At 36.6% G+C, this 11,612-nt stretch overlaps 1 protein-coding gene across 5 annotated transcripts in view; it reads right to left on the reverse strand.

The window, feature by feature from the left end:
• The window catches only part of KATNBL1 (katanin regulatory subunit B1 like 1), a 71,756-nt gene that overhangs the window by 32,478 nt on the left and 27,666 nt on the right, over window positions 1-11,612 (reverse strand). The window lies entirely within an intron of this gene.

Here is an 11,612-nt window from a genome sequence, read left to right on the forward strand (position 1 = left end):
ATTTACTCATGAGAAATGAGAGTTTACGTCTACACAAAGACGTGTATGCAAATGTTCATACAACATTATTCAGAAAAGCCAAAAAGCGGAAAGGACTCAAATGTTTATCAACTGGTGGATGAATAAACAAAGTGTAGTATATCTGTCTGGAACACTGCTCAGTAACAAAAAGGTATGAAGTACTAATATATGTTACAATATGCATGAACGTTGGGCTAAGTGAAAGAAGGCAAACACAAAAGACCACATATTATGTGATTCCATTTATATGAAATGCCCATAAAAGTAAAATCTATAGAGACAGAAAGTAGATTAGTGGTTGCCTAGGGCTGGGTTGGGAGTAGGAATAACTACAAATGGGCACAAGGCTCTATGGTGGGCGATGGAGATGTTCTAAAATTAGATTTGGGTTGATAATGGCACAATTCTGTATATAAACAGTGAATTGTACATTTAAAAAAGGTGAATTTTATGGTATGTAAATTATACTTGAGTAAAGCCTTAAAAAAGGGAAGGAAATGATCAAAGTTCTAATAGTTAAAGTCTCATTACAAAGGATTTTTTACCCTACAAATTCCATTTTGCTTTATGTCTTATGCATTTGGTAGTACCTTTCTTGGGCAATAACATCCTTTTGCCCAAGAGCATAAGATAGTGCTATTCAAATAGTTTAAAGCAATTATTGAGGCTTCTAGGTGTTTTCTAAGTGCCATTTGATAATACACACAAAGGGAATAGTCTGCAGTGGGATTAAGAGTGGTTGAAGGCAGTGATTACAGAAACTGGAAAGGACAAATCTTTTAATGAAAAAAGAATAAAAGAAAACAAGGCCTTAAGAGAATAAAAGCAAGGGCTAGGAGATATCGAGAAGAGAAAAAAGTACTAACTGATAACTATTCTGAATTTGGATATAGTGCATATTTTCTTAAATCAAGACATTAAAGTGATTGCTTACAGGTATTTTCTTGAGAAGGTAGAAGAATAGTGGCATGTAGAAGGAGTTGGAGGGATGAATTCCCTTTATATAATACTTATCTCCTACTAGAAAGATGAAAAGGGATCTATTCACATAATCTATTACAATGGCTACCAAATCAAAAGATTAAATAGTTCTAAGTGTTACTTAGATAGATACTCCCTATCTACTCACGACAATGCGAAAAGGTCATCATACAGAAATGAAACATGTCTGGACTTTTGTCTCTAGTAAGTTACAGCTCAAGATCAAATTAACTTAAGCTTTCTTTTTACATCGATATACTACAGTACATCAATTATTTGCACTGTATTTAACTCTGCAATTTCACTAGGCAATTTCATTCCTTGCCTTGGAAAGCAGAGCATGGTTATACAAAGAATTATAATATTAAATAATTAGTATTCCTGGCATCAGTGATTCTCTTCCAATCACCACCATAGAGTCAACTCTCACTATCACAAAGGGCGTGAACTGTATTCCCTAGGAGTCTTGAGGCTGAAAACTGACCACTATTGCATAGTAATAAAATATATAAGTAAAAAAAGAGGTTTTAGAATTTAAAGCTTCAGACTAATTTTTTCACCCTGAGAGATCAAGTAACTTACCCAAAGACACTAACTAGGTTAGTGACAGAGTGTAGGGCACAGAATCTATGGCATTCTACCACATCTCTGTTTTCATTAATTGAATCCAATTCATTCCCAACTACAATAACGTGAACATTTTCAATCCTGAATAGCCGAAAAAGCCAAATAAGATGAGAGTGCTAGGGCTTCCCTGGTGGCACAGTGGTTGAGAGTCCACCTGCCGATGCAGGGGACACGAGTTCGTGTCCCAGTCCGGGAAGATCCCACATGCCGCGGAGCGGCTGGGCCCTTGAGCCATGGCCGCTGAGCCTACGCGTCCGGAGCCTGCGCTCCGCAATGAGAGAGGCCGCAACAGTGAGAGGCCCGTGTACAGCAAAAAAAAAAAAAAAAAAAAAGATGAGAGGCTAATTTTTCTGAGGCGATGACAAGAGAGGGACAAATGAACGTAAACTATAAGGGAGCCCTACTTTCCATCCTTCCCTCGTCCTATAAGGGTAACTTTTTCTTTTCTACCACCCATCAGGGAATTTATAGGGCTTAAGGACAAATCATAAGTTTCCCCATGACACAGCTGCCCCACAAAAAATGAAAGGGAAGGATGAACGTGGACTTTTTCTTTCAAGAATTTCAGTGCAGGGGAGAAAAACAGAAGGTAAAGATGAGATTTTTGGGGGCAATCTTTAGGGCCTGGGGATACTGATTCTTTCCTCCAAAATTCAGCTACCAGCCTCTCAATAAATGCTTTGCTATCTAGCACTTAAAATGAATAATGGAATTTGGATCAAGTTAAAAAACAGGGTGATAAAAAAAGAAATTGAGAATGCCAAAGCTGACTCAAATGGGATCAGTGCTTACAATGGAATATTAAAAACACTATTTTCAAAGAATGTCTTGTGAAGTGGAAGAAAGTTCAAAAAATAAGAGTATCATAAAAAGCAGAATAGAAAATTGAATGTACAGTATAATTCTGGTGTTTCAAAAGCTGTATGTATATATATAATCAATCCATTCAAAAGAGCGCTATCAAAACATTAACAGAAGTTATTTATTGCTGGTGGAATTATAGGTAGGTTTTTTCCTTCATTTACACATTTCTCTATTTTCTACAATGAACATGAACTATTTTCATAATCTGAATACTGTTCTAACTTAATGAAGTCATCATCTTACAAAAAGCAGCTAAATTATATAACTACCTTATAGTAAAAAAGTGAGAAAGGTGTAAATGCCACCACATAGAGGCAACATTTCTAGGGAAGAATTTATTTTAACTTTTCCAAAATTAGGGCAACTCCATCTAACTTTCTCAATTCTTGCCTTCTCACCTCACTTGGGACTTAGCTCCCACACACACTTTTATATCTTCAATGTCTCCCTTTGAACTGATTCCTCTCCTTCTGCTTTCAAACTTGCTCAGGTTTCCCCTCTCAACTTCTATACTTTCTCTACTTCTCTTTCCTGCCAAATTTCTACAATGAGTGCTTTTTAGTTTCCATTTTCTCTTTAACCCTTTATAACCTTGTTTTTACTCTGCCCTCTCATCTGAAAAAATTGCATCTTCAAAGTTACTTGAAGCTATAAGGGAGCCTTTTGGAGCATTGATGATGCCCACTTAAGTCAGCCAAGATAACTCTACAGACTTTGCTCATTCTTCATCACCATTTAGCTTTTTCATCCCTTCATCTTTCCCACCCTCAATCTTTCTGATCACAGGACACAGCACTATCTTGACTCTCCTTGTTCCCTTTCTCCTTTTTGGTTCCTTTTCCTTCAACAACTCTCTTCTCTCTACACTAAAATTGGAAAAATATGCTTTCATAGCTTCAGTTATTTCTGTAGACCCAGACTCTCCTCTAACTTCTATGCATCTGACTTCCTGATCTGCCACTGCTAGGTCAAAGTCAACACATCTAGAACAAACCTCTTCAATCTCTTCCAACATCAGGACAACTAGCTGCCCCTCCTAGCTACCAAATTTTAAATTACTGGCATCAAATTTCTCTCAGACTAGAAACCTAGGAGTTATTTTGACTCCCCTCTCCTTCTTTCCAATCAATCACTAAGTCTTCTTGAATCTTTCTTCAAAATATTTCACGGATCCATTTGGACCTTTCCTTTCCCAGTGTCAAAATGCTAGCCCTATCACTTCAAGCCTAATTACTATATGAATTATTTGATTTTCCTGCCTCCAGTCTCTTCCTGGTTCCTATATATCAACCTCTGCAAGCTATGGTATTGATGGCAAAATCCCCAAATCTCTAAAAGGTCCCTCCTGTTTACTACAGAATTTCCCAAATTATGTTTAGAGTATCCACATAGATTTTAATCGATGTTTTACTCTGTTCACATAAGTTTAGATATGCTAGATGTTAAACTGCTTCTTGGAAATTAAATACATTAAAAAGGCTCTGAGGAGCCTGCATAATTTTATTTAACTCTGATTCCCAAACTTAGCCACCGTCCTACTTAAAAAATTTTTTTAAAAGTTTGACCAATACATATAAAATTTGAAAGATGCAGATGTACCAAGGAACAGAGTTTGTGGAATTGATTTACTACATCAAGACTAAACTATCAATAGTTATCTAAATATCGAAGACCTCCATAATCAGGCACCATGCTATCAGAGATTAATAATTTTTTTAAATTATAAAGGAAGTTGAGCAAAATATTCTGTACTATTTTTTTATATGGGGGAAAGGGAGGTTTTTTGTTGAGGGAGGGAGGTTCTATTGCAATGGTGTTAATGAAAGAATGGTAATATCATTAAAAATAATAGCAGCCTTTATCAAAAGCTTACCATATGCTAGCCATAGGCATTATAGTTATATCATATTATGCCCTTTCTATAGACGAGGAAACTAAGGCACAGAAAGATTACATAATTTGCCTAAGGTCAAAAAGCAAAAAAGCGGTAAGAGTCAGGACTGGAACCCAGGCATTCTGTCACCATTACCTCCACTCTTAACCAATACACTATACTGTCTCTCAAGTAATATAAGATATTAAGGGTAAATGTGTAGATAGACAATGCAGGTTTTATCACTTTTAATCTCATGATTTTTGGCAAATCATTTATTCTATTCTGAATCAGTTTTCTCAAATGCAAAATGAGACTGTTGTGAAGATCAAAATAAGATCACATGCAAGTTATTACTGCTGTTATCATTCAAAATATTTATATGAAATATAAATATATATAACTCTGGTATTTTGGAAGGCAAAATTGACAACACTATAGAGCAATGAACTATGACCATATCTTGTCACTCAGTTTACAAGAGCCATATAATTTATCATCCAAACTAGGACATATTTGAGAGGAAAAGGAAATATATTAAAGATTACTCTGGATCAATAGACATAAACCAGGTTTATCCCAAGCAAATAGGGATGCACTGTCACCCCCAACCTGCCCCAGTTAAAATGTTTACTTTCCTAGATTGATTTTCTGTATCAACTACTCAGCAATAAAAAGGAACAAATTATTGAAAAACATGATAACACAAATAAGTTTCAAACACATTATGCTAAATGAGAGAAGCCAGATTCAAAAGGTTACATACTATACCTCATTTTTATGACATTCTAGAAAAGGCAAAATTATAGGGAAACAAAAATATCAGTTTCTTGCCAGAGTCTGGGAGAAGATGTTGACTCTAAAGGAAAAAAAGGGTACTTTTTGTGATGAAGGACATGTTCTATATCCTGACTGTGGTAGTTACTATACAACTGTGCATATGTCGAAGCCCATGTAAAGAATACCTCAATAACCTGACTTTAAAAAACTGGAGTGCATAGCACATATAATAAATAGCTTTTCACTAGGCTCCTTGGACACTCAGAACTCACTTGATGGAACTGAGAAATATGGCTTGGGGCCCACATCCATTCTTTTTTCTCTAAGAAACTGAGGTCCACACTTCAGGCCTAGAGGTTCCAGAAACCTTCCTCAAGGCATTTGGAATATATATCTGTTTTGACAGATGATTACTAAAGCCTCCCCTTCTGGCTTTCTCTTTATTCTACTAATCCATGTGGGCTGTGTCCGGCCCTGAGGACACAAGATGCCCTCGGTGCCCTCCCTGAGTGACAATGTGAGGTGAGTACTCTCACTTGGAGGCTAGTGGGAGTTAAAAGCTTACCATGCAAAGGCCTCAAGGGTCCTCCTGTCTCACTCAGCTCTCTAGAAATCTTTCTGCTCACTATGCAGTAGGAATCACAACTCATTATTTGGGTGAAAAATTAGAGACTCATCCAATCTTAAAAGGCTAGTGTAGCTAAAAGATTAAGTCAAACAGACCCATGTTCAAATTCTCAGCTTTCCCACTTAACCAACTACATGAACATCAGAGCCTCATTTTACTGATCTGTAAAAGTGAAGATGTTTTACTCCTGCCTTACTCCAAAAGAATAAAAAAACTTGCAGACATAGGAGCATGTAAATATATAAAGCAAGTATTAATAGACATAAAGGGAGAAATTGACAACAATATAATGATAGTAGGGGACTTTAGCACCCTACTTACATCAATGGACAAATCATCCAGACAAAATCAATAAGGCAACAGTAAGCATATGAATACCATCACAATCAAAGTACACTAGTATTTCAGGGTTCATTTTTTTAGATGATTAAAGGAAAGAAAGCATATGTATTTAATTCAGCATGCATTTACTGAGCATCTACTATGTGTCAAGAGATTAATAAGTGTATGCCTTATTTCTCAAGAAGCTCATAGCCTGGTGGGAAAGAAAGCCAATAAATATAAAACAATAAATGCTATACAAGAGAAACAGTACAGGTTGCCAAAAAAGCATTAGCAGTACATCTAATTTGAGGGGTAGTGAAATACCCAGAAATGTATCTCAGGTAACACTAGATCTGAGTCCTGAAGATAAACAGGAAATTGTGAAAATGAAATGAAGGAAAGCTCCTATTAAGCAACCATAATAAAAAAAATAAAAACTCTTATGTACTCAAAATCAGAATCTAAAGCCTTCCTTGCTTCCATATTTTCAGTTCTTCTCCAGAAATGGTTGTTCAATTTGAGCATGAATAGAAAGCAAAAAAAGATACAGAAGCTGATGGGGAACTTTATAATGGATAGATCAGGTTGACAACATCCAAATCACTAACCAACTTTAGCAATACAAAGAAGACAACCAGACATTATACGCCTCGTGATGATGTGATACATACAATAGGAAATACTATACAATACTATTAAGTATGCTTGTCAAAAAATCTAACCTGAACATAATCAAGCCTCAACTACCTGTTACCAACTACCAGTTTAAAGGAAATACGCTAGACAGAGTGGAACCCGCTAAGCACTACCATGAGGATGTAATTATAAAAAATCCAGAATACAGAAATTCTTTGGGACACAAAACTCAGTTTCCTCAACAAATACTTTGCAAGGAAAAAAAAAAGAGGAGGAACCTACATATCAAAAAAGACTGTATCAACTGAATATAGTATGTGTCCTAGTGAAAAAAAAAACCTGTTAAGATGTGTTAGAATCAGGGAAATTTGAATATCAACTGGATATGTGATATTAAGGATAATTTTTGTTTATAAGTCTAAAGAATAACTAACATATAATAAAACACACATTTAAAGTGTGTGTATGTATACATATACACCCATTAAACCATTAACACAATCAATAGTGACCCTACCCATCATCTCCAAAAATCCTGTGCTCCTTTTTAATTTCTCCTCAACCACTTCATCTGCTTTCTGTCACTATAGACTACTTTGCATTTTCTAGAATTTATATAAATGGAATCATACAGTATATACTCTCTTTTTTTGGAGGGAGATGGTTTCTTTCACTCAACATAATAATTTTGAGAATCATCCATGCTGTTACATGTATCAATAGTCCATGCCTTTTTACTGCAGAGCAATACAGTATTCTATTGTATGGATGTACCACAATTTGTTTATCTAGTCACCTGCTGATGGATCCTTGGGTTGTTTCCAGTTTTAGTTATTACTAATAAAACTGCTATGAATAGTCATGTACAAGTTTTAGTATGAACAGATACTTTCATTTGTCTTGGGTAAATACCTAAAGAACGGAATGGCTAGGTCATAGGGAAGGTGTTATGTTTAACTTTTTAAGAAAATTGCTAATCTTTTAAAATCTGTACCATTTTACATTCCCAACAGCAGTGTATGAGAGTAAGAAATTATTATTAGCTATTTCTAGTTGAATGGTATTGTGGTTATGTCTTTTTTTTTAAGAGAGTCTTTCAGAGATACATACATCATACAGATGATGTACAAGAGATGATGTACAAGATTTGCACAGATAAAGGGAAAATCAGTAAAACAAGAAATGTTGGTAACTGTTGAAGCTGGGTAATTGGGATGTTCATGATACCATCCTCTCTATTTTTCTAAATGATTAAAATTTTACATGTTATAAGAACTAGATAAGAGGAACTTCCCTGGTGGTCCAGTGGTTAAGACCCCGTGCTTCCACTGCAGGGAACGTAAGTTCGATCCCTGGCTGGGGAATTAAGATTCCACATGCCGCAAGGCATGGCCAAAATATAATTTTTAAAAAATAAGAAGAAGAAAAAAAAAGAACTAGATAAGATACTAGACTACTTCAGTGAGCAAAGCTTATATGTGGGCTATATATATATATATATATATATATATATATGCAATGTTATCAAAGATATAGTTAAAATGCCATATCCTTGCTCTTTGGGCTAGAGGTGGTATTCCCTCTAATGACTGTAGATGCAGTCAGCTTTGTCTCAACAACAGTACTGTGAAAGAGGCAGGGGAGGGGGAAAGGCATAAAAACAACAACTGTGCACAGGAAGACTATGTCTTGTCCCTCCCTCCCTCACTCCACATCCTTGGATTTGGGAGTAGAAGGAAGTATGCTGCATAAAAGAAAAAAAATCAGAAATAAACATTGATAAAAATTCTCTCTCACTTTAGAATATTCCAGCAAACACTGAATGTTTCCACAGAGGTGAACTGCAAAGCTGGGGACCAGCTGAGAAACTTTTACTTTAAACCCCCTTTATACCAAATTTTGCATTTCATTACAAATGTTACTTAGTTTAAAATAAATTAAAATAAAAAATCACCAGTAATTCAACCACCAATAATATTCTGGTGCTTATCCTCTCATGCTGTTAGTTTTATATGTTGCATTTTGTCATGAACATATACTTTCCTACATATGAAAAAGTTTTTTTGAAAATGATTTAAATTAATATATAAATATTTTATTACATGGATGCTGTTTTTATTTCTGCTATTACAGAAAATACTTGATGAATATCTGTATACACAAATATTTGTACCGATTTGATTATTTCCTTTGGATAAGCATATTACTGGGTTGAAAAATATGGTTTTAGAGATCTTAAAATATACAGTAAGAGCCCTTTCATATAATGTGACTGGGAGTGGTGGTTGGTCATTCAAAATGATTAAAAAGGGACTTCCCGGGGCTTCCCTGGTGGCGCAGTGGTTGCGCGTCCGCCTGCCCATGCAGGGGAACCGGGTTCGCGGCCCGGTCTGGGAGGATCCCACGTGCCGCGGAGCGGCTGGGCCCGTGGGCCATGGCCGCTGGGCCTGCGCGTCCGGAGCCTGTGCTCCGCAACGGGAGAGGCCGCAGCGGGGGGAGGCCCGCATACCACAAAAAAAAAAAAAAAAAAAAAAAAAAAAAAAAGGGACTTCCCTGGTGGTGCAGTGGTTAGGAATCCGCCTGCCAGGGCAGGGGACACAGGTTCGAGCCCTGGTCCAGGAAGATCCCACATGCCGCAGAGCAACTAAGCCCGTGAGCCACAACTACTGAGCCTGCGCTCTAGAGCCCACGAGCCACGACTACTGAGCCCACGTGCCACAACTACTGAGCCCACGTGCCACAACTACTGAAGCCCACTCAGCTAGAGCCCGTGCTCCAGGACAAGAGAAGGCACAGCAATGAGAAGTCCACGCACCACAACAAACAACAGTCCCCACTCACCGCAGCTAGAGAAAGCCTGTGTGCAGCAGCAAAGACCCAACGCAGCCAAAAATAAATATAAATAAATTTATTTTAAAAATGATTTTAAAAATCACTTAAAATGAGGGTTCATGAAAAAAAGTGACAGATGTACACATACACCTTAAACATTTTAATTTAAAATCTAAAAATAATGCATAAGCATCATCTATGATTTCTACTTTGGATTTCTTTAAAGTGGCTCAAGAACTTAATGATACTCACAAAGCATTATCAGGGCAAAATCCTAAACTGTTCATTTTTCTTCACTTACCTTTAGCTTTCTAACCTACACTGCATTTGATAGGAAGTTTTTGAGTCATCTGCCTTCATCCAGTCTATCCAAAGTATTCCAATTAGTTTTCATAGAAACAATGTTTTTTAATTCTTATTTTAAATTTTATATTTTCTACACTGGGTAACTACATAAGCTTGGCAAATGGGGCAGAAATGGACAGCTACCCTCTAGATCCTCTAGACCCAGACTCCTGCCAACAGAGGTAGAGAATGAAGACTATCAGCACTCCTGATAACAGAAGATTCTGTATTATCAATTTTTCCCTTTGAAAATTTGACAGACAATAAACAATACCATGTTTTAGTCTTTTTTTTTTAAACAGCAACATTTAACTATAAAGATGATGTATCACATTTTTACACATGTATTTAAGAGTATCATGTTGTATGTTCATAGGACTTTACAATTTACAATATTCTGACATTTCCTTCTGCTTACTGGGGAGATAGAGCAGACACGTGCTACTTACACACTCCTGGGTAGCATGACACCTGCCCTCTTCCTTGTTCTCAGTAAGACTGAGGTTGAATTCCCTACTCTGTCACTATCTAGCTATGGGATCTTGGGTACTAATAACGGCTAACATTTCTTGAGTGCTTAATAAATGTCTGGAACTCTTAAGTCCTTCACACGTGTTTACTCATTTAATTCCAAATCAGTGAAGTAGGTATTATTATTTTCATACCACTTTATCACTTCACCACAGAGAGATTATAAACTTTTCCAAATGCACATGGTCTTTATTTGCTGAGCTGATGCTGAATTTTGGCATTTTGACTGTAAAACTGCCAATCATGAATTCTGTACTCTGCTTACCTTCCTTGTAAGTCACTACCTTTTTTTTTTAATAGCTTTGTCAGATTTTTGTCATTACTTTCTGCTGATTTTATAAAATTAATTGGGAAGTGTTAACCTCTTTCTCTATTGTTTTTTGAAGTTTTGAATTTTATTTATTTTTTTATACAGCAGGTTCTTATTAGTCATCCATTTTATACACATCAGTGTATACAGGTCAATCCCAATCCCCCAAATCATCACATGACCACACACACACACACACACACCCTGCCGCTTTACTCCCTTGGTGTCCATACGTTTGTTCTCTACATCTGTGTCTCAGTTTCTGCCCTGCAAACCAGTTCATCTGTACCATTTTTCTAGGTTCCACAAATATGCGTTAATATACGATAGTTGTTTTTCTCTTTCTGACTTACTTCACTCTGTAGGACAGTCTCTAGATCCATCCACGTCTCAACAAATTACCCAATTTCGTTCCTTTTTATGGCTGAGTAATATTCCATCATATATATGTACCACATCTTCTTTTATCCATTCATCTATCGTTGGGCATTTAGGTTGCTTCCGTGACCTGGCTATAGTAAATAGTGCTGCAATGAACATTGGGGTGCATGTGTCGTTTTGAATTATGGTTTTCTTTGGGTATATGTCCAGTAGTGGGATTGCTGGATCATATGGTAATTCTATTTGTAGTTTTTTAAGGAACCTCCATACTGTTCTCCATAGTGGCTGTATCAATTTACATTCCCACCAAAAGTGCAAGAGGGTTCCCTTTTCTCCACACCCTCTCCAGCATTTGTTGTTTGTCGATTTTCTGATGATGCCCATTCTAACCGCTGTGAGGTGTTACCTCATTGTAGTTTTGATTTGCATTTCTCTAATGATTAATGATGTTGAGCATTCTTTCATGTGTTTGTTGGCAA

Source organism: Physeter macrocephalus, chromosome 11 (assembly GCF_002837175.3).
Source record: "Physeter macrocephalus isolate SW-GA chromosome 11, ASM283717v5, whole genome shotgun sequence".
In the NCBI taxonomy this organism is placed as follows: Eukaryota; Metazoa; Chordata; class Mammalia; order Artiodactyla; family Physeteridae; genus Physeter; species Physeter macrocephalus.